Here is a 22,423-nt window from a genome sequence, read left to right on the forward strand (position 1 = left end):
CTTTTCCTCTCATGGTTCCTGCCTTTTCTTTTCTCTGCCTCAGTTTCCCTCTTGGTTTCCGCCCTTCCTTCCCAGACCCTCCCGGTGTCCCTATTTTCCAGGGACATCCCAGATTTACAGAAGCCGTCCTGGTTTCTGATTTGATCCTGGAATGTTCCACTTTTCCTTAGGACGTCCCTATTTTCATTGGAGAAATGTTGGAGGGTATGATTAGTTATGTGACCCCAGAGCCAAGGAGACCAGGAAGAAGTTACAACTGTTAGAAGACACCTGAAGGCAGCCCTGCTTTGTTGTTGTTGTTGTTTAGTCGTTTAGTTGTGTCCGCCTCTTCGTGACCCCCTGGACCAGAGCACGCCAGGCACCTCTGTCCTCCACTACCTCCCGCGGTTTGGTCAGACTCATGTTTGTAGCTTCGAGAACACTGTCCAACCATCTCGTCCTCTGTCGTCCCCTTCTTCTTGTGCCCTCCATCTTTCCCAACATCAGGATCCCTTCCAGGGAGTCGTCTCTTCTCACAAGGGGGCCAAAGTATTGGAGCCTCAACTTCACGATCTATCCTTCCAGTGAGCACTCAGGGCTGATTTCTTTCAGAATGGAGAGGTTTGATCTTCTTGCAGTCCATGGGACTCTCAAGAGTCTTCTCCAGCACCAGAATTCAAAAGCATCCATTCTTCAGCCCTGCATAGGGAAGTTTTTTTTAATGTATAATGTTCCATTATGTTTTTATATATGTTGGAAGCCGCCCAGAGTGGCTGGGGCAACCCAGTCAGAGGAGTGGGGTATAAAGAATATTATTATTATTATTATTATTATTACTACTACTACTACTACTACTACTACTACTATTATTATTATAGAATGGGATGTCCCAATTTTCAATGGAGAAATGTTGGATGGTGTTCCTTCCTTCCTTCTTTCCTTCCTTCCTTCCTTCCTTCCTTCCTTCCTTCCCTCCCTCCCTCCCTCCCTCGTTCCTTCCCTTCCTTCCTTCGCCCCCACTTTCCTCTGGGCTTCCTCCTGCCGTCTGCCTCAGTTTCCTTTTGGAATCTCCTTTCTTCCTTTCCTCCCTTTCCCTTTTCGTGCACTCCCATTGCCACCCCCCTTCCCCACCCCACAATGTCAATTCGCCATTCGACCTAGATGGAGCCTCCCTAGCCCAAGACAGTCTACCACATTGTATCCCGGCTGCTGGGGGAAAAAAATAAGAAACGAGGGCTGTTTCCTTGAGGACTTCCCAGAGGCAAGACCTGAACCAATGGAGTCAAGGCACAAGAAAGGAGCGCCCCGACTAAACTTTAGGAAGAGTTTTGCGTTGTTTGGTCATGGCACGGATTCCCCTGGGAGGTGATGGACTCTCCTTCCTCGGAGGTTGGGTGGCCACCAGCCAGGGATGCTCTAGTTGGACAAGATGCGCCTTGGGGTCCCTCGCAACTCTACGACCCTACGATGCCTGTGTTTCTGGAGGGATGGTGGAAGAGGGAGCGGGGAGGACGGCGTTGGGGAGAGGTTACAACTTTTTCTCTTTTGCCTGGCTGGGCAGACACAAAAGGGCCCCATCCCTGGGCTTAATCCGCCGTTAACTCTGTCCACAGACCACCCAGCAAATGAGCAGCCAGCCAGAGGAGATCCCTCCGGCGGGGAACTTACAAGCGACTTAAGGATTTAGCCGGACTTCGCCCCAGATCTGCCCGCCCTCGCCGGAGCTGTCAGGCCGGAGATTAGCTCTTGTTTCCAGCTTGCCGGAGGAGACGTGGCAGGAGCCGCTGCTCTCCTCCGGGTTTTGCCACCTGAGCGCAAGAAAAACCTGCTGGACCACAGCATCGTAGAGTTGGAAGGGACCCTGAGGGTCATCCAGCCCAACCCCCTGCAATGCAGGGATCTCAGCTCAAGCATCCAGCACAGATCTACACCCAACCCCTGCTAAAAAACCTCCAGGGAAGGACAGTCCCCCACCTCGCGAGGGACTGTCCCACTGACAAACAACCCATGGCCCGTCGAGTCCAGCAACCTCTTCTCTCAGCCTGTACCCCAATGGGAAGTTTGCAAGCAGAACCTGAGTCCAGAATCATTTCTCCCTGCTTGAAATTGCCAGCGCCTGGTATTCAGAGGTAGAGCATGGCTGAGTAGCCTTTGATAGCCGTATCCTGCTCCCTCGCCCTCGAATTTGTCCAAACTCATTTTAAAGCTACCCAAGTTTGTAGCCATCGCTACCTCTTGTGGCAGGGAGTTCCACCGTTCTAACTCTGCACATATGTCTGTACCATGTCCTACACTGAAAAGTTTCTGGCAGAAGGTAATAGAGGCAATCAACAGGACTGTACGGAACAATCTTAAATTTGCAGAGGAAAATATCCTTTTGAATTATGTACCCAAGACATGGAATCTAGCAAAGGGACAGTATTAATGGACTCTCCATGCCCTTGCGACTGCAAAAAGGCTGATATTGATGAACTGGAAAAATTAAAATGCAGCTGCCTGAAATAATTGGATTGATTTGTACAAACTCGCTACACATGAACATGTTGTGTACAAATGTAGACTTGCCATGGTTAAATTTAGCGATATTTGGAATTAATTTTTATAAACACCGTATTACGTTAAGGTCTGGTTAATTATAATAGCAAGCCCCTCCCCCTTTTGTAATGTACACAGTTTTGTTATTGTTATGTTTTGTTTTGTACATGGATACTATTTCTTGTTTCATTTTTTATGTCGTTTTTGTGTCTTCTTTCTCGTGTCTGCGCACTTGTACTTTTGGACTTTTTATTTTTCAACAAAGAAATAGACACACACACACATGCGCACACTGAGCTGCACAAAGAATTCCTTCCTTTCGCCTGTGCTTATTCCGCCAGTGTAATTCCTCTTACAAAAACCAGGCTCATGATCCCCAAAAGACACGGCACGTGAGGAAAGAAGGCAGAGGAGGGAGGAGGAAAAAGCCATATTTATTAGGGCAATTCCATCCCCATGTGGTAAGTCAGGCACGGTCCGCTTGCTCAGCGCCTGCCCAAAGTCCAGTCCTGACGGCACCACAAAGAATGGTTTGGCTTGAACAACAAAACACTAGGTTTGGCAGCCTCCTGTTGACAGTATCTGTGAAGACGCCAGTGCAAAGCCCCCCCTCCAATTCTTGGGTTTCAGTTTCCAGAAAGCTGAATATTCCAGAAGATTGAATTGAATAGTTGGGAGATTTAAGGTGGACAAAGACCAACTGTTCAAGTGAACCAACAAGTCATCCAAACTGTCCTAAGGCACTGATTGGCTAGAGTCAATCTCTGTCTTTGTCAATTGTTTCCCAAATGCTAGTGCATCTTTTGTGAGATAAGGTTCAGGATGTCTGCAAATCGCGCACAAGCAGCTATTGGCTAGCAGTTGGGAAGCCACCAACCACCATAGAATTGTAGAGTTGACAGGGACCCTGAGGGTCAACTAGTCCAACCCCCTGCAATGCAGGAATCTCAGCTGAAGCATCCAGGACACACAGCCATCCCATCTCTGCTTGAAAACCTCCACAGAAGGAGAGTCCACCACCTCCCAAGGGAGCCCACCCCACTTTCAAACAGCTCTTCTTGTCAGAAAGTTCTTCCTGATGTTTAGTCGGAATCTCCCTTCTTGTAACTTGTAGTCATGGGTTCGAGTCCTGCCCTCCAGAGCAGGAGAAAACTTGTTCTCTCTTCCATGGGACAGGCCCTTAGATATTTGAAGAGGGCTCTCCTATCTCCTCTCAGTCTCCTCTTTTCCAGGCTCGGTCCCCTCCAAATTTCCAGTGTTCTCTGCTGCTATCGAAATGTCCTTGAATTTGGTCTGGAATGCAAAGGACGATGGCGTGTGCTATTTAATGTGGATTCCGAATGCAAGAGGGTTGAAACGAGGCCAAGGCCCGTCAAGGCAAAGGAATGCGCACGGCAAAGAGTTTGCTCTTTATTGCCAAAGATAAGGCAGTCTCTTCCACAACTCCAGATCCCTTTGCACACCAATCTCAGCAGCCAGGTCCACACTCTGTGGAGCAGTTGCAGCAACTGGGGACCACCCCCCTCCGCCAGCTTATGTACCTTCCTCCGGCAGCTGGAGACTGCGCCTGCGTGGAAGCTGTTTCTGCTCTTCCCTTTTCAGTCCCTGCCTGGTTCCGGGAGACAATGTTCCAGGAAAGGTTGGGAAAATATCAGGCCTTCCTCTTGCCCAACCCAACCAGCAGGTTGTTGTTAAATGTTATATGTCAATTTGGACTTTTGGATTTTGTATGTTTAGGAGCTTTTGTTGAAGATTCTATTGTTTATTAGTATGTATTGTTAATTGTTTCTATTATGTTTTATTTTTATTTTTACTATGTTTTGATGCAGGATAGCTCAGCTGGTTAATGCATTGTGTGAATAATACGCAGCTTGCAGGTTGCATATTCTTGCCTTGCAGAGGGTTGGACTAGATAGCCATCAGGATCCCTTCCAACTCTCTTGGATTATTTTTATTATGTGTTTTGCAGGGCATTTTTTCAGCCGGACCTCAGGTGAGATCCGCACCAATTGCTTCGCCCAATCTTGGCCCTGGTCCTGCCAATCGCTAACATGTGGTCCCCCAAAAAATCCCTCCAAGGGGATGCTTCCTTTGGGCAGGAAAAGTCACCCCGCGCCTGCCGCAATGCAAGCTGGGGTGTCTGCTTCCGATGGGGATGGGGATGGCGAAGACCTCTTTGATTCCTTACTCCCATCTCCAGCTAAAATTCGACAACCAATTCCCGTGAGAAACACAAGTCTGGAAAGGACACGCCATCCAGCCAAATCTTGGAGAGAGCTTTGCAGTCGAGAGTCGCTGGCTATTTTGCTCTCGCCACCTGCGTTTGAGGAAGAGAGAGGGGTTAGTGACAGAGTGGTAGACCTTTGCTAGCCTCAGATTGGTAAGGCTCCCCTTCCATAGCATGCCGCTGTCCTGAGTTTTCCACGGGACACCCCATCCACACACCCCGAAGGAAGAATGAGACAATTCCCAGCTTTGTATCTTCCTGTTAAAGGGGCTTCCTGAGGCTGCTGTTTCCCAGGCCCCTCTAAATCTTGGTGAAGGCTTGGAGGAGACCTTGGGGAGATCATCTCATCCGGTGGGTCCCAAAGTGAGCAGGATCACCCCCTGGGGCAGTTTTTAATATTTTTAATATTTTTATTTTTATTATTATTTACAGTAAGTTTCACCACCACTCCTCTTCTTCCCCGGCCTTATACTGTACTCTCCACTAATGTCTCATAACAAGTGTAACTGATCTGTAGAAAAGATTTTTCAACTGGAAAAAGAAACAAGGCACGTGCTTTTGTAAACCAAGAACATCTTTAATAACAATGATTAAAAAACAAAACAAAAAATTCGTACATGTTTCACCTGTTGTTAATGATGCTGCAGCAACGACTTCAAGGTGTCTTGTTTACAACATCTTTCTTTACTGTGTTGTAGAAATATAGATGCATACAAGAATGCAAATTTGTCCCTGCATCTTACTGTTTGTTCGCTTGGAGAAGATAAATTTCCGGGGGGGGGGGGGAGCTGAGTATTTTTTTCCTGAAAAGGGGTGGTAGGCCATTATTTCAGAGTGAGTGGTATTCTCAAGCAACCAATGTAAGATTTGGGGCTGTTTTCCGCCGAGTTGCAATCACTACTCGAACTGCCAAGATCAGGACGGTTCTTTTGACAATATATCTTGGCATCATCACAGACATTCAGCGACACTGATATGTCTTCAATTTTAATTCGGGGGGGGGGGGAATTAGGGTTTTTTTCCGGGGAGGGGGTCAGGAAGTACTTGAAGGCCAGCTTTAAAATATCATCCCCCCCACCTCACGTCAGTGCAAGAGTTTCTGAGCAAATAGCATCGACCTGCAGTACCAGGTGCAAAAGCGCAGTTTTCATCTCCCCACCTCGACCCCCAATTGAGAGTGTCCCCCCCCCGCCCACGTTTGCTAATGACACATTTTATGCCTAGCTCAGAACCTTTGGGCGGGTGACGGAAAACGACTCTCCCTCTTAATTTAGTGATGGGAAATTGTCACTTAAGAAATGTGCTTTTCGCCCGTCGCAGGTGCCCGGGAGGTCAGTAAGGCTAAAAGGAGCGTTTCTTGAGTGCGCAGAAACTGCTTGGCTGGCAGAATATTTGGGTGGGTGGGTGGGGGGTTTGCCTTGCGCAAGGGGTTGGGGTGAGCGCGGGAGGGGAGGCAGAGGACGGAGGGAGAGACGGGGACATTTGGGTGCCAGTGGCAGAAAAATCTCGCGGGTCTCCAACCCTCACTTCTAGTCGTCTGGAGCAACAAGGAAGAATTCTGGGAACTGTAGTTAAGGTTGAGAAGAAACCCTTATTTCCCGCCCCATAAGCTACAGTTCCCAGAGGTCCATGAAGAGGCATAGATTGCTAAACTGTTCTGGAAATTGCAGCTCTGGGAACATAAGGGTCCCTTAGCAACACTCAGCATCCTTAACAAACTCCAGGGGGTTGGACTAGATGTCCTTCTGAATCCCTTCCAACTCAACAGCTCTATGATTCCTTGAGTCTGCATCTCCCACGATATTTTTTTTGGGGTGGGGAAGACACGACTGTCCAAAGAAGAAGAAGAAGAGGAGGAGGAGGAGTTTGGATTTGATATCCCACTTTATCACTACCCGAAGGAGTCTCAAAGAAGCTAACATTCTCCTTTCCCTTCCTCCCCACAAGAAACACTCTGTGAGGTGAGTGGGGCTGAGAGACTTCACAGAGGTGTGACTAGCCCAGGGTCACCCAGCAGCTGCAGGTGGAGGAGCGGGGAAGCGAACCCGGTTCACCAGATTACGAGTCTACTGCTCTTAACCACTACACCACGCTGGCGCAGTGGTATCATTGCACTCTAAATGCATCTTGCGATTGTGGATTCCAAGCCCCCTCACCTATTAGCAGGGAAGGCTCAGAGGACACGCAGCAACCCAGGAAGGAGAACTATTCTCTCTCTTAAGCACCAGCAGGAAACAACCGACTCAGAACAGCACCACCTAGAGACAAAACAAGAGAATGACATTATCCACATGCCCTACATTGAATCTATACCCCCAGCATTTACTTAATTTATATACTTCAGACATGGACCAGTTAAGAAGTAATAAATTAACAACACGTTTATTAACAGCGGATAGAACGGTAGTAGCCAGAACTCAGAAAACCTTGCAATTAATTAATATTGACCACTGGTATAATATCATCTGGCAAACAGCCATAATGAAAAAGCTGTCACAAAAATTGGAGGTGGCAAAGGGAGAGAAGCAGCAAGGCACTTTTTGCACTGCATGGGGCGGTTTTATTAAATGCGCAAAAGGAGCAAGACAAGAATGAGAAATACGTGCAACATATATCGCAATAGATAAGAAGATGCTGCTCATTAGCTCAAGCCGATTACTCTGTTTTATACGTCGATTTATTGAAGAACTCCTTTTCCTGGTTTACTGTTATCTTATTATTATGTACTGTAAAATAATATGCTTAATAATATTGTTCCCCAACCACTCTGGGCGGCTTCAAGCACATGTAGAAACATATTAAAAACATAGTTTTTTACACCCTTGGTGACCCATTTTCTGTTAGTCATGCCATGTTTTATTATTTATCTGTGTACAATATTGTAACCCAAATATTGCTACAAAGTTGGGTGCCTGCCCCTCTCTCTGCAGAGCCCAGGGGGTTCCAGACACTCACCCAGGGTCTGTGTCCCTTTGCAGAATTGAGACAGGGCAGAGACTGTTGTAGCTTCACGAAATATGGTTTATTTGCCTATGTGCACCTTCAGTCTACATGGAGGGAGTCCAGATCTTGATCATTTGGAGTGTGGAGGGAGAAATGCAAGCTGCAGAGGAATTCCTGGACTAGCCTACGCAAAAGGACCTGGCTAAGCTGGGGCCACTTAGGAACAATAGAGGGCCATTGAGGATAACTGTCCTCCCTCCTTGCCCTGAGACTGGGGGTCTGGAAGGCTGCGGGGTAACTGGGTGTGAAGTGACAGGAAAAGAGAGGCGTTTTAAGCAAGGTGTGCTGGGAAGAAGAAAGGGAGAGAAGAAAGGCTGGGATCCATCTTGGGCAGGTTGGCTGAAGGCTGGCTGGGAGAGACGCCTTGGAGTCCAGGGCTGCACAAGCCCCTCTTGAAATGACCATGCTGTAAGATCGGGACTCCCTCCAGGCAGACTGAAGGTGTAAATAGGGGAATAAACCATCTTTTTTAAAGCTATGATGGTCTCTGCCGTGTCTTAATTCCCCAAAGGACCACAGACCCTGGGTGGGTGCCTGGAACCCCTGGAGTCTTGCAGAGAGAGGCGGCAGCACCCGACTTTTGCAGCTGTCTTCTTTCTATTACAGGTTGCATCACTACTTGTCTACATTCAAGGTGAATCAGAGTTGGAAGGGACCCTGGCGGTCATGTAGTCCAACCCCCTGCTTCAAAAGAAACAGAGCTATATGCAGAGAATTCCCTCCTCTCTGCTCCTGGCAGACTCACAGACACAGGCTCTCTTCTCCCTGAGACATGGCCTGATCCGGCTTTCCTTCTGTTTGCCAGTGGATCTTCCTCCTTGCTCCTCCCACTCCCTCGCTTGACCCCGTCCCGAAGGCGGCCGCCTTGCTCCAGACATCATTTGCATTTCTCTAGCAGGTGGACACCCCATCTGCTCCCAGGCGCTGATGTCAATTAGCTCTCTCCCGCCTCCCCCCCCCTCAGACGTGCATCCAAAGGACACAGGACCCGGGTGGCAAGGATTCGGGGCGTGTGGGCCCTGCGCATCTCCCCCGACACACAGCCCATTTATGCCAAGGAGGAAGAGAGATGTCTGCCGTCTCGACAGGCCGCTGCCCCCAAGGGGCTCTCCGTCGCCTGGGGGAGTGGGGCAGGCAGACGCAATAACCGTAGCCAAGGGGGGATATCCTGCAGGAGACAGACAGCAAGGGCTGGCGCTCAATTAGAGGCTCCCAAACTTTTTCGGCCCACTGCCCCCTTGGCTCCATAAGCACATTCCCTGTGCCCCCTACCCTGTTAAAACAGGCCCTCCAAGTCCCCCCATTTTCCAGGGACAGTCCAGGATTTACAGAAGCCATCCCAGTTTCTGATTTGATCCCAGAATGTCCCACTTTTCCTTAGGACGTCCCTATTTTCGTCAGAGAAATGTTGGAGGGTCTGGAGTTATGCGACCCCTGAGCCAAGGAGATAAGAAACTAGACAACCTTTAGAAGACATCTGAAGGCAGCCCTGCATAGGGAAGTTTTAAAAAATGCTTTATTATGTTTTTATATATGCTGGAAGCCACACAGAGTGCCTGGGGTAACCCAGTCAGATGGGGAGGGTATAAATAAGAACATTGATGTTGTGGTTGTTGTTATGGAAAAGGACCTCCCTATTTTAGCGTCGCCATTTTTCAAAAAGAGTTATTTTTAAGGACATTTCCAAAAAATCTACACTTCCGACACGGGTTGACTTATATCCAGATTCTCCTGGACACTTCAGAAATTTCTGCCTGGACACTGTTTCTGACGGCCGAATGCCGGCTATGTCCAGGAAATTCCGGGCGAAGGGCGAACCTATGGCCTATTTTCAACAGATAAATGTTGGAATGGAGGGTATGTAAAAAGTATTTATTCAGGGGGGTGGCTGTCCCATGGAAGAGGGAGGAGGCTTGTTTTCTCCTGTTCTGGAGGGTAGGACTTGAACTCATGGCTTCTAGTTAAAAGAAAGGAGATTCTGACTAAACACCAGGAAGAACTTTCTGATATTAAGAGCTGTTCGACAGTGGAACAGGTGGGGGGCTCTGCTTCCTTGAAAGTTTTCTAAGCAGAGGTTGGACGACCACCTCCCATGGATGCTTTAGCTGACATTCCTGCATTGCAGGGGGCTAGTCTAGGGACTATGCAGTTGCAAATAAATTTTAAGTGAAATATACAAATGTGACACTAGATGGCAACAGTGAGCTATGGCAATTTCAATATATTTTTCAATATCTATTTTCTTTAAAAGCATTTTCACAGTGTTTTTTAAAGATATGTGTACACTCCACCTAGATGGCTCCCAGGTGCTTCCCAACTCTACAATTCTATGATTCTAACCCTTTCCCCAGACTGCTTCTCCTTCTGGGTGGTCTTCCAAGGGCTGCAGGTGGGCGGGGCCAGGAGAAAAGTGGGCGGAGCAACGGCTCCAGGTTTTAGATTTCCTGCAGGAGTTGCTGCACACTCACTCAGAGACTCACCAGGATTATTGGAAGGGTACCTTAATGAACGGCTCCACATCCCTGAGTTGCACCAAGAAATTATAAGACAGTTTCCTCAGTTTTGTTTATGCTTTTCTAAGCGATGCGTGTCAGAGAGGGATGGCGAGTGTCTCTGGATCTCTAAGGGAGACGTGAAGAGGCAATGGGGCAATGGGATGGGGGCACCAGAAGTGCAAATGATTTTCAGACTTTGAGAAGCTGGGCTCTCTGGATCAAGTCTGGGTGAATTAATCATAGAGTTGGAGGGACCCCAAGGGTCATCTAGCCCAACCCCCTGCAATGCAGGAATCTTTGGCCCAACATGGAGTTCGAACCCACAACCCTGAGATCAAGAGTGTCATGCTCTACTAGCTGGCCAGCCAATTAAAACAGTTTCAACTGGATTCTGAGCAAATGTGCAATGAATTGTTCTCTTCAAAATTTATTGAGTGATTAACTTCCTTAGTGGTTCATGCAAGCAGCTGTTCTGAATTTTGCTTTTTATAGGGTAGTGGGCACTGGGGGTGAGCTTATGGAACTGAGGGGGCAGGGACCCCCCAAAATCAGGGAACCACGGGGGCCGGCTGTATTTGAAGTTGTACATTGGAAGAATCAACACATCACATCACGCAGCACATTATTGAATTGTGGAACTCCCTGCAGGGATGGCACTAACTTGCATGGCTTTAAAAGAGGATTGGATAAATTCATGGAGGAGGAAAGGGCTGCTCTTGTGTTCGAATCCTGTTGGGTCTCCCTTTGGGGCATCTGGTGGGCGGCTGTGAGACCAGGATGCTGGATTTGACGGGTCCTGGGCCTGATCCAGTAACAAGGCTCTTCTTAGGTTCCTATGGAACCCCCAGGTCCAGAGGCAGTCTATCTGGAGCCCTGGGTTCATAGCCACTATGGGAACAGGATGAGTCCTAGGCGTGATCCTTATGCTCTCATCTTCTTCTTGCACACTGGTTGGAAATGGCAGTTTACATCACTAAAATAAACGAATATTGCTGCTAATGGCAATCCAGCATTTTTTCTTTTTCCGATACGGGTCAGCTTGCACCCCTTTCCCCCCAAAGCACGCACACAACTATTAAGTTAACTTTATTCGTTTTACAGCCCTGGAGAGGACAGTTTGAATAATTCATGCCTGGCTGTGGCGAGGGGAGGGGAGGGTGGAGTTACCTCTGACCTTGAACGCTGGGGTCCTTTTTATCGTGCCCCATCTCCCCCCGCCCCACAGTCCGCGTGCCCATTCACAACAGCTGGGGTGTCTAGCCGCGAGTTGACAGTTCAATGCAGTCTTTGTCTAACCCGGCCATTAACCGAGACGAGTTCTTAAAATGCAGAGAAGTTACAATATAATATTTATGGACTCTACGCCAGCTCCTCTGCTCCCCCCCCCCCCACATGCACACATACTCAGTGCATGTCTGGGCTTTGGCAAGCACTACTCCAACCTTTCTCCAGTGAAAATAGGGAAGAGCCCTATTAAATATCTTCCAGGACAACAATGTGCACGCACTATTTAGGGAAGTTCTTAATTTTGAAGTTTTATTCTTTTTTTCGTGTTCTGTTGGGAGCCGCCCAGAGTGGCTTGGGAAAACCAGCCAGATGGGCGGGGTATAAATAAAATATATTAAGAATAAGAATAAGAATATTACATGACAAGGAACTCATAACTCACTTACTCTCACCAGCTAGAAGTATGGTAACTGGACACTGGAAGAACCTATCAGGACCAGTGGTACCAAAATGTACGGGAAACTGCCCTGGTGGAGAAGTTAGCCAACAAACTTAAACTAGCACAGGGACAAGCAAAGGCGGTGTAGCTCTCCTTTTCCATATATACGGCACAACAGGACAAAACAGCACACAACTCAGTATGGCTAACCTGACCCTCCCACCCACAGGCAAACAAGCCACACAGCAACTAACTGAACACAACCCACCAAGCTCTGGAGCTCCAATCCCTCGCAAGGCCAATGAAGACAAATAAATATAGAAATATGTGATGCAGACACAAATCCCCACCCTAACTCTATGCAGTAGAATGAAAGAACAATACTCCCATTCCCCCCCTTTCCCCCTTTCTCCCCCCCCAACTGTACGATGTCCATTACATTAATATCTCAACTAGGGCCAGGGCCTTTTCAATACTGGCCCCGACTTGGTGGAATGCTCTGTCACAAGAGACTAGGGCCCTGCGGGATTTGACATCTTTCCGCAGGGCCTGCAAGACAGAGCTGTTCCGCCTGGCCTTTGGTTTGGACTCCGTCTGACCCTTATGGTCTTGATCTATGGGCTACTTTTAAAATGAGGCTGTATTTTAAATTGCATTTTAACCTGCATTTTAAATTGGTCCCCCCCCCATTGTGTTTTTATTGGAATTTTACTGGTGTTGGCCGCCCTGAGCCTGGCTCTGGCCGGGGAGGGTGGGGTATAAATTATTGTTGTTGTTATACTGAACATTAACAAACTGTGAAAAACTGTGAAAAAGACTCTGGAGAGCTCAGCCTGTTAGAGAGTGGTGCTGATAACGCCAAGGTTGCCAGTTCGATCCCCGTGTGACGGGACAGCTGCCTATTCCTGCATTGCAGGGGGTTGGACTAGATGACCCTCAGGGTCCCTGCCAACTCCACAATTCCAGGCTCCTATGAATCAAAAGTGGAGATGCTATATGTACATTTCCTTGTTTATTTTGTAACACAAGACAATCTTCAATGAAAACTTCAAGCAAGACTATTGAGGGGATGGAGCGACTTGCCTGTGAGGAACGGTTGCAGCTTTTGGGAATTTTGGTTTAGAGAAAACGTGAGAAGGAGGGGACGCAGCGGCAGAAGTTCCTCAAACGATGCATGGCCTGGAGAAAGTGGGAAAGAAACGTTTTTCTTCCTCTCTTGTCATTCTAGACCTCACGGGCATCCTGTGCTCACGAAAAGGACTTATTGGAAAAGGACTTTTTCACGCAGCGCGTGCAGGAGGCCGTGATGGTCCCAGCCTGGACGGATTTAAAAGAGTGTCGGACACAGAGGAGAAGGCTACTGGCTGGGATGGAGGCAGCGGTGCTTCTGAATACCAGAGACCGGAAACTGCAGTTTCCCGCTGAGGCATCTGGCTGGTGAGAACAGGTAGATGGACTAAACAGGCCACTGGCCTGATTCAGCAGGCAATTCTGAGGTTCCTGTTTTGTAGAATCATAGCATTGTGGAGTTGGAAGGGACCCCAAGGGCCATCTAGACCAACCCCCTGCAATGCAGGAATCTCAGCTCAAGCATCCAGGACAGATGGCCTATTTAGACCTCTGCTTAAAAACCTCCAAGGAAGGAGAGGCCACGACCTTCCAAGGGAGACTGCTCCACTGCTGGACAGTTCCCACTGCTAGAAGTTCTTCCTGGTGTGTAGTCGGAATCTCCTTTCTTGTAACTGGAAGCCATGGGTTCGAGTCCTACCCTCCAGAGCAGGAGAAAACAAGCTTCCTCCCTCTTCCATGTGACAGCCCTTAAGATATTGGAAGATGGCTCTCCTATCTCCTCTCCATCTCCAACCCTCTGGAGAGAGAAGGAAACTCAGAAGGGTTCACTGCTGGGGAAGACGGACAGAAAAGTGGGTGGGAGGGCAGCGCAAGTGGAGGAGGATGCAGCTAGCCGACTGAGCTATGCCCTGAAGTGCTGCACATGCTGCAACATGCGGCTGCAGTGGCAACTGGATCATGCTTTAATGTCCTCCTCAGCCTACATAACATAACTGCAATCAAAAAGCCTTCTTTTTTGTGAGCAGTTTTTTTGTCGTATAATGTTTTATTAATTTTTTCAAATGTTTTCACAATAACCTTCAAATCAAATAATTACATTATTTCGCAAGCTGACTTCCCACTGTCACTTCCACAAACCTTTTCTACTGCATTATATCTTTATCTATTACAAAAAATAATAATTCCCGTTACAATTATTTTGTCATTTTCCTTCCACTGCCTGTATCTCAAATCTTGCCCACTGAAATATTTTTTGTAAACAGTTTTGACAACTGCCACCAAGCAGTATATATATATTTTACAATTGTAAAAATCCCCCTCAAAACTGTTTACAAAACAAGATAAAGCAATAAAAGAAAAACTAGCAACCACCTAAAACTTTAGAAAAGTTTGAATAACGACAGATTAGAACTCGCACCAACTTTCTGAACCTCTGGACGGGCTTATCTAAACAAGAATGCTGTGGCTCTTGATGTCCACGAGTCTAATAATAATAATAATAATAATAATAATAATAATAATAATAATATATTATTTATACCCCGCGCATCTGGCTGGGCTTCCCCAGCCACTCTGGGCGGCTTCCACCAAAATATTAAAATGCAATAATGCACCAAACATTAAAAGCTTCCCTAAAGAGGGCTGCCTTCAGGTGTCTTCTGAAACTCTGGTAGTTGTTGTTCTCTTGGACATCTGGTGGGATCTGCGCTGCCTCCCCGACCAGAAGCCGCCCCGCTTCTGGATCCCAGTTGCTCTTGCGCTCGATCCAGGCATCTGATCAGCCGCGGTGAGATCAGGACGCTGGACCAGGGAGGCCGGTGCCAGACGCGCAGTCTCCGCGGCGCAGGAGGGATTTCCATGCGGAGACACAATGATCTCATTCCCTGGGGGCCTCGAGGTGGGTCTTGCCCCTTTCCCAGCCAGACACAATAGCCGCCTCCTCCACCCACCGCGGCCCCGGCCATCTCCCCACATTGTCCGCCGGCTTTCCCACACACGCTCCCTCTCCCGCACGCTCAAATCCTTTGCGCCCTTGGGGAGGGATAATGGGTACATTAATGCTTTCCACGGCGGAGACGTTTTTGTCCGGGAGAAAAAAGGAACTTTGTGCATGGATTTGTTAGGCGAGGGAGCAGTTGAGGGGGGGGGGGGAGAAGCCCATTCCTCTTTTCCATCCATAACCCAGAGAGAGAGAGAGAATTCTGGATTTAGCCCCAAATAGCTATAAATATTCAAGGCGGACAGAGAGAAGGAGAGAGATCTCAGCTCTCAGTACAATTGTCCCTTTTGGAAATTGGCATCACTCACCCCAAACAACTTCGCGCATAATAACTGGGGTTATTATTATTATTATTATTAGCCAAACATAGAACTGTAGAGTTGAAAGCGACCCCAAGAATCATCTAATCCAGCTCTCTGCAAATCTGCTTGTTTGTTTATTACATTTATAAACCTCCTTTCATCCTAAGATCTCAGGGCAGTCCACAGAATAAAATACAGGATAAAAACATGAAAAATAAATAAAACAAAAACATGAAAATAAGTAAAAAAACCAAACAAACACACACATGCAAAACAATACCCTCCTTCCCACAGACATACTTAAAAGGCTGTAGAATATTTATCGGGAATGCAGGGACCTGAGCTAAATAAACCTGAAAACCTCCAATGAAGGAGCGTCCACCCTCTTCTGAGATCAAAGAATCATAGAACGGTAGAGGTGGCAGGGGACACCCAAGGTCATCCAGTCCAACCCTCTGCAATGCAGGAATCTCATCCAAATCATCTCTGACAGGTGGCCACCCAACCTCTGCTTCAAAACCTCCAAGGAAGGAGAGTCCATCACCTCCGAAGGGAGTTCTTTCTGATGTTTAGTGAGAATCTCCTTTCTTGCAACTTGAAGCCATGGGTTCAAGTCCTGCCCTCCAGAGCAGGAGAAAACCAGCTTGCTCCCTCTTCCATGTGACAGCCCTTGAGATATTTGAAGATGGCTCTCATATCTCCTCTTAGTCTCCTCTTCTCCAGCTCCTTCAACTGTTCTTCATAAGGCCTGGTTTCCAGACTCCTGATCACCTTGGTCTCCTCCTCTGCACACCTTCCAGCTTGTCAACATCCTTCTTAAATTGTGGTGCCCAGAACTGGATGCAGGACTCCATACGTGGTCTGAGCAAGGCAGAATAGAAATCCTCCCCCTACAGAGCCATCCTGTCTGCTTGGAAGCCTCTCCAGGGAGCCCCAAATAATTTCACCGGAGTTTCATGCCAAAATCATACCGACCTCCCTAATTCAGAGTTAGACCGTTAGTCCACCTAGCTGGCCCTCAGCCCTGAATGCGAAACCAGGTGTGCTGGAAGGCTGATGCCAATAGGAAGCTCAGGACTGGCTGTGCTGACTGGCAGCAGCTGCCCAAGGCTTCAAGCAGGGGACTCTCCCAGTCCTTTCCTGGAGATGCCCTCAGGGATTGGACGTGCATGTGAAACAGGAGCTCTGCCATGAAGCTGCAGCTCTCTTTCCCAGGACAGGACTAAACGCCTGACATTTGGTGGTAGACTGCCCCTGAACAAGGAAGCTCTACTTTAACTCTCAGCAATGGATGCCTCCACTCATCCTCTGAGAAGCAATGCCTATTGATGGTATCAAACAAATCCTGGAAATGTAAACATAATGAGGGAACGTAGTCGCCCAGAGTGGCTGGGGCAACCCAGTCAGATGGGTGGGGTATAAATAATATAACAACAACATGAACAATTGTACCCTGCCCATCTGGGTTGCCCCAGATCTCATAATATGAAAAAATCATAATAAGATGAAATCATGAGCAGGTTTTGAAATATGAGCAGCAGCAGAAGATTGATAATATAGGAAATAGAAGATGCCATGGATGTTTTAGTTGAGATTCCTGCATTGCAGGGGTTGGACTAGATGACCCTCGGGGTCCCTTCCGACTCTACGATTCTATAATTCTGTGTCTTAGGTGAAATGTTTATTAGAATGCAATGTGTAAATGGGATGGGAAAGGCGGCAAGTCAAAGTTTAAAGAGAAATGTGGAATAAATTTGGAATCTGGAGTATATATGTAAAGATTTCAAAGTTTAATTTAAAAAATGGACTCAAGAAGTAATCCCTTTCCTTTGGAAAGCCCAGCTCAGGCTTCCCAGTGCATCTGACAGCGAATAAGCAAAAGCGTAGAACTCAGAGCAGAAAATTGGGCAGCAGCCCTGCTAGCGAGGGGAGGCTGAGCGGTCAGAAGGGAGGCAAGGGCTTCAGGGACCAGGGATGCCAAGTGAGAAAGAGGAAGGAATTTGAGGAAGGCAAGAGGAGCCTTCGGATATTGAGGCTGGAGCTGCAGAAACAGCAGTCCTAAGAGGACCAGGCTTCAGGGGCTAGGGGAGAGAGAAGTGGGAGGCAAAGCTATGGGGACTTGGACGATGAGGACCACAAACCTGCCCTGGGTGCACAAATTGTGTTAGTGAGCCATTGCTGCACCAGGTCCATATCTACATCTCGGCCATCAGGAGGATGGATTAGATGGAGGGAGCTGCCTATTCCATGAGCAGCCATTCTTCATTGGCTTGCGGGGCAACCGGGCAGCATTGAGTCAATGCAAGATTTCTGGAGAAAGCAGATGGGTAAATTCTTCTCCCTCTCTCACAGCAACACTTGAACCCACCAATATTTTCATTTCATTTTCATTTCACTTTTACCTATACTGCCTTTCTATATTACTATATGCAAGGCGGTTTACAGCAACAAAGAACACGCACCTTATAATGACCCCTGACCATTAGGTCCAGTCGTGGCCGACTCTGGGGTTGTGGCACTCATCTCGCTTTACTGGCCGAGGGAGCCGGCGTACAGCTTCCGGGTCATGTGGCCAGCATGACTAAGCCGCTTCTGGTGAACCAGAGCAGCGCATGGAAACGCCGTTTACCTTCCCCCTGGAGCAGTACCTATTTAGCTACTTACACTTTGACATGCTTTTGAACTGCTAGGTTGGCAGGAGCAGGGACCGAGCAACGGGAGCTCACCCTGTCACGGGGATTCAAACCGCCGACCTTCTGATCAGCAAGTCCTAGGCTCTGTGGTTTAGCCCACAGCGCCACCTGCGTCCCTGCGCCTTATAATAATCTGATCCAATTCTGAAAGAAGAAGAAGAAGAAGAGTTTGGATTTGATATCCTGCTTTATCACTACGCTAAGGGGTCTCAAAGCGGCTAACATTCTCCTTTCCCTTCCTCCCCCACAACAAACACTCTGTGGGGTGAGTGGGGCTGAGAGACTTCAGAGAAGTGTGACTGGCCCAAGGTCACCCAGCAGCTGCATGTGGAGGAGCGGAGACGCGAACCCGGTTCCCCAGATTACGAGTCTTCCACTCTTAACCACTACACCACACTGGCTCTTATTACACTGAAAGTTGTAATAAGACAACTTTAAAATGGAAACACATATCAAATAGCATAATATTCAATAATCTATTAAAATATAATAGCACACACTAAAATTAACTCTCAAAACATCAGAAAATAAAAAATTAAACAGAAATTCACTCTTAACAATTACAATAAATTACTACTAAACTATGATCAATAAAAATCAAGTCACAGAAAATACCACAATGTGTACAAAACCATGTAAAAGGATCAAACTGAGAAACAAAGACACAACTTATAAAACTGTTTTCATATCCAAAGAAGCTGATTGCTGAAGGATTCATGACAGATGAAAGAAAGGACTTTTCCACACAGCGCAGAGCTGAACTGTGGGACTCCTTGCCACAAGATGTGGTGGCCACCAACCTGGATGGCTTTGGAAGAGGATTAGGTGGATTTTTGGAGGAGGCCACAGATGGCTACTAGCCACACAGGCCATGTTTTCCCTCTGCTGATGGGGGTGGCAAATGCCTCAGAATTCCAGTTTTTGGGGGATTCACCTTTAGCTTTGCCACACGCTTCCTAGGTAAATGTCTGGGTTCCCCAGCCTTTCTTTCTCTGGGAAAGCTTGCATTCCAGTGTTGAATCATAGCAAATGTCAGTGTGCAGAAAAGCCCATTGCCGCTTGCTGCAATTCAGGGCTAAATTGTGGGTTTTCCTGGGGAAAGAGGCAGGAGAAAAAGGAGAATATTATATGCCCCAAAATGATGGGAAGATGCAGAACCCACGACAGAGGCGTGGCAGTTGAAAATGATGGAGTACGTTGAACTAGCAAGTTTAACCAGTAAAACTAGAGAACAAGATGAGAGAGCCTTCAAGGAGGATTGGAAAAGGTTTATAGATTTTTTTAAAAAAAAAACTATTGGAAAATTTATAAATAAAAGTTAATTTTTTAAAAGGGAAACATTGCTTGGACACAGACCTGTCCCTAAAAAGGCAGCGAAAAGGGAAGGGTGGAAGAGCCCTTTCTTGCTGCGCTGGGCCAATGGGAGAAGAGGATCCCTTCTTTGATGGAGGTCAAATAGTTTACGGCCTGATCAGCTGCCCTGCAGTGTTGGCAGAAAGGCTGCCTTTTGCAACGCAGTTCCAGGGCCAATAAAGAGAGTCTGTTTAAATGATGGGAGTCTGTAAAAGCAGCGGGGGAGTCCATTTGGCTGGAAACCAAATGGAAGGACATCGGCAGAGCCGGCTGGACCAAACGGACGGGGACCCATCTAGTCACAGAGTCATAGAATTGCAGCATTGGGAGGGGACCCCAAGTGTCATCTAGTCCAGCCCTCTGCAATGCAGGAATCTCAGGAGAAGAATCCCTGGTAGGTGGCCACCCAGCCTCTGATAATAATAATAATAATAATAATAATAATAATAATAATAATAATAATAACAACAACAACAACAACAACAACAACAACAATTTATTATTTGTACCCCGCCCACTCTGGGCAGCTTCCAACAAAGATTAAAAATACATTAAAATGTCACACCTTAAAAACTTCCCTGAACAGGGCTGCCTTCAGATGTCTTCTAAATGATGTCAGGTAGTTGTTTATCTCTTTGACATCTGATGGAAGGGCATTCCACAGGGCAGGTGCCACCACCGAGAAGGCCCTCTGCCTGGTTCCCTGTATCCTCACTTCTCGCAGGGAGGGAACCGCCAGAAGGCCCTCAGCGCTGGACCTCAGTGTCTGGGCTGAACGAAGGGGGTGGAGACTCTTCTTCAGGTATACTGGGCCAAGGCTGTTTAGGGCTTTCAAGGTCAGCACCAACACTTTGAATTGTGCTCAGAAACGTACTGGGAGCCAATGATTAAGCCTCCGGTTCCTACATTGCAGGGGGTTGGACTAGATGACACTTAGGGTCCCTTCCAGTTCTACAAATGCCCTGTCTATTATCCTCCAAGCATTTAACCCTTGCTGGATCCAGGGCACCAGTAATGAGAAGGGACCTAGGCATCATGCAGTCTAAGCTTGCAACAGCACTCACCTCCCTCAAGCTATCCCCAGAGGACTCCGTTTCCAGACCCGTTTTCATCTTAGTCGCCATCCTGCCCACATGTTCAACATGATGCCCTCACTGTGCCCCAGTGGGAACCCCTAAAACTGGATCCGAGCACAGTAGCTGCCCCCACCTGTGTTTCCCGACAACAGGTCTTCAGAAGTATTACTTTCTCTGAAAGTAACCCCACTAGGATTTATGGATTTGGGGATTTCATAAGACCACTAGGATTGCAACCGCCTTTCCTATAAGCAAGACTCATAGAATCATAGAGTTGTCGAGTTGGAAGGGACCCCAAGGGTCATCTAGTCCAACCCCCTGCAATGCAGGAATCTCAGCTGAAGCATCCATGGCAGAGGGCCATCCACCCGCTGCTTAGAAACCTCCAAGGAAGGAGAGTCACAAGCTCCTGAGGGAGAGTGTTCCACTGTCGAACAGCTCTCACTGTCAGAAAGTTCTTCCTGGTGTTTAGTCGGAATCTCCTTTCTTGTAACTTGAAGCCATGGGTTCGAGTCCTCCCCTCCAGAGCAGGAGAAAACAAGCTCCCTATTCCATGTGACAGCCCTTGAGATATTTGGAGATGGCTCTCCTATCTCCTCTCACTCTTTTCCAGGCTAAACATCCCCAGCTCCTTCAACCGTCCCTCATCAGGCTTGGTTTCCGGTTTCCTGTTTCCTCCAGCATCTTCCCAAGAGGGTTTTGCACATTTAATAGCTGCACATAGAAATTCAACAGGTGCAGCGCCTGTTATTGCAGCGCCATGATAAAATGCACCTGTTGATTTTTCCGTTTTTGCACTGCTGTTAAAGGCAGAGGAGCCTCACTCAAGAAAGGAGTTGGCACTTCCGGTTAGGCCGTATTGAAATAACCAGTATGTTTTGTTAAGTTTCCCCTCTTTTAAACACAGGTCAACTTCAGTTTTTGTACCAGCTTTTTCTCTTCTTGCCGCTGGATGACGGGTTTAACAACCACTGCATCTGAATCTGGGAGCAGGGTGCTGATGCAAAATTATGTTGTGGCTGATGTACATTGGTTGCAATTTTGGGGGGCGGGTGGAATGGGAGAAGAGCGGGGGAAGCATTATTTTTTAAAATAATAAAAATAATAAATTGGAAACAGAACGACTGGACCAGGAGGAGAAGCCGAGCGCCAGCGTGGCAGTAACTGGCCACAAGGTCACCCAGGGAGCTTCATGGCCAAGTGGAGGATTTGAACCCTGGTCTCCCAGGTTTAGTAAGACACTCCAACCACTACCCCACACTGTCTCTCTTGCAAGTGACATAGCAAACTATGAATATTTATAAGAGTTATCTTCACAGCACATTATGGCTTAAAAGAAAACTATTACAAGATGATATATCGCAGACCCTCCAAGTGCCCCTATTTTCCAAGGACAGTCCCAGATTTACAGAATCTGTCCTGGTTTGTGATTTGACCCCGGAATGTCCCGCTTTTCCTTAGGACATTTCTATTTTCATCCGAGAAATGCTGTAGGGTATGTACACCTTCCAGCTTGTCAGCATCCTTCCTAAATTGTGGCACTCAGTGGTCTGCCCAAGGCAGAACAGAGCAGTGCTTTTACTTCCCTTGACCAGGACACTTGACTTCTGTTGATGCAACCTAGAGTAGCATTCACCTTTGTTGCTGCTGCATCACCCTGTGGACTCATGTTCAGCTTGTGGTCCACCAAGACCCCTCGGTCCTTTTCACATGCGCTGCTAGCAAGCCAGGTGTCCCCCATCCCATATTTGTGCATCTGGTTCTTCCTGCCTAAGTGCAGAACCTGACATTTGCTCCTACTCAAATTCATTTTGCTAGCCTGAGCCCAGTTCGCCAATCATCTTGAATCCCGATTCTGTCTCCCCCTCCCAGATTGGTGTGAGATGCAAACTGGAGTCTTCTTCTGCAGCCCCCACAGAGAGGGAGTTGACTTGCTTGCCCCCGGAGGAGCTTGCTGGTTGCACCCCTGTTTGAGTCTCTGCTCCGTCTCTTCCCACCAACAGGCAGCTTCCTTACAGGGATTA

General features: G+C 47.6%; 1 long non-coding RNA gene across 2 annotated transcripts in view; it reads right to left on the reverse strand.

Annotated features, from left to right (window-relative positions):
- Nucleotides 1-2,549: 2,549 nt before the first annotated feature.
- Nucleotides 2,550-22,423, reverse strand: part of LOC114588416 (uncharacterized) — a 54,553-nt gene continuing 34,679 nt past the window's right edge. For both annotated transcript variants that reach the window (XR_013391216.1, XR_003704463.2), the window contains exons 2-3: nt 6,898-6,999; nt 2,550-4,831 (exon numbers count right to left, since the gene is read on the reverse strand). This is a non-coding gene — a long non-coding RNA (uncharacterized LOC114588416). The remainder of the gene's footprint in view (nt 4,832-6,897; nt 7,000-22,423) is intronic.

Source organism: Podarcis muralis, chromosome 18 (genome assembly GCF_964188315.1).
Source record: "Podarcis muralis chromosome 18, rPodMur119.hap1.1, whole genome shotgun sequence".
Taxonomy (NCBI): domain Eukaryota; kingdom Metazoa; phylum Chordata; class Lepidosauria; order Squamata; family Lacertidae; genus Podarcis; species Podarcis muralis.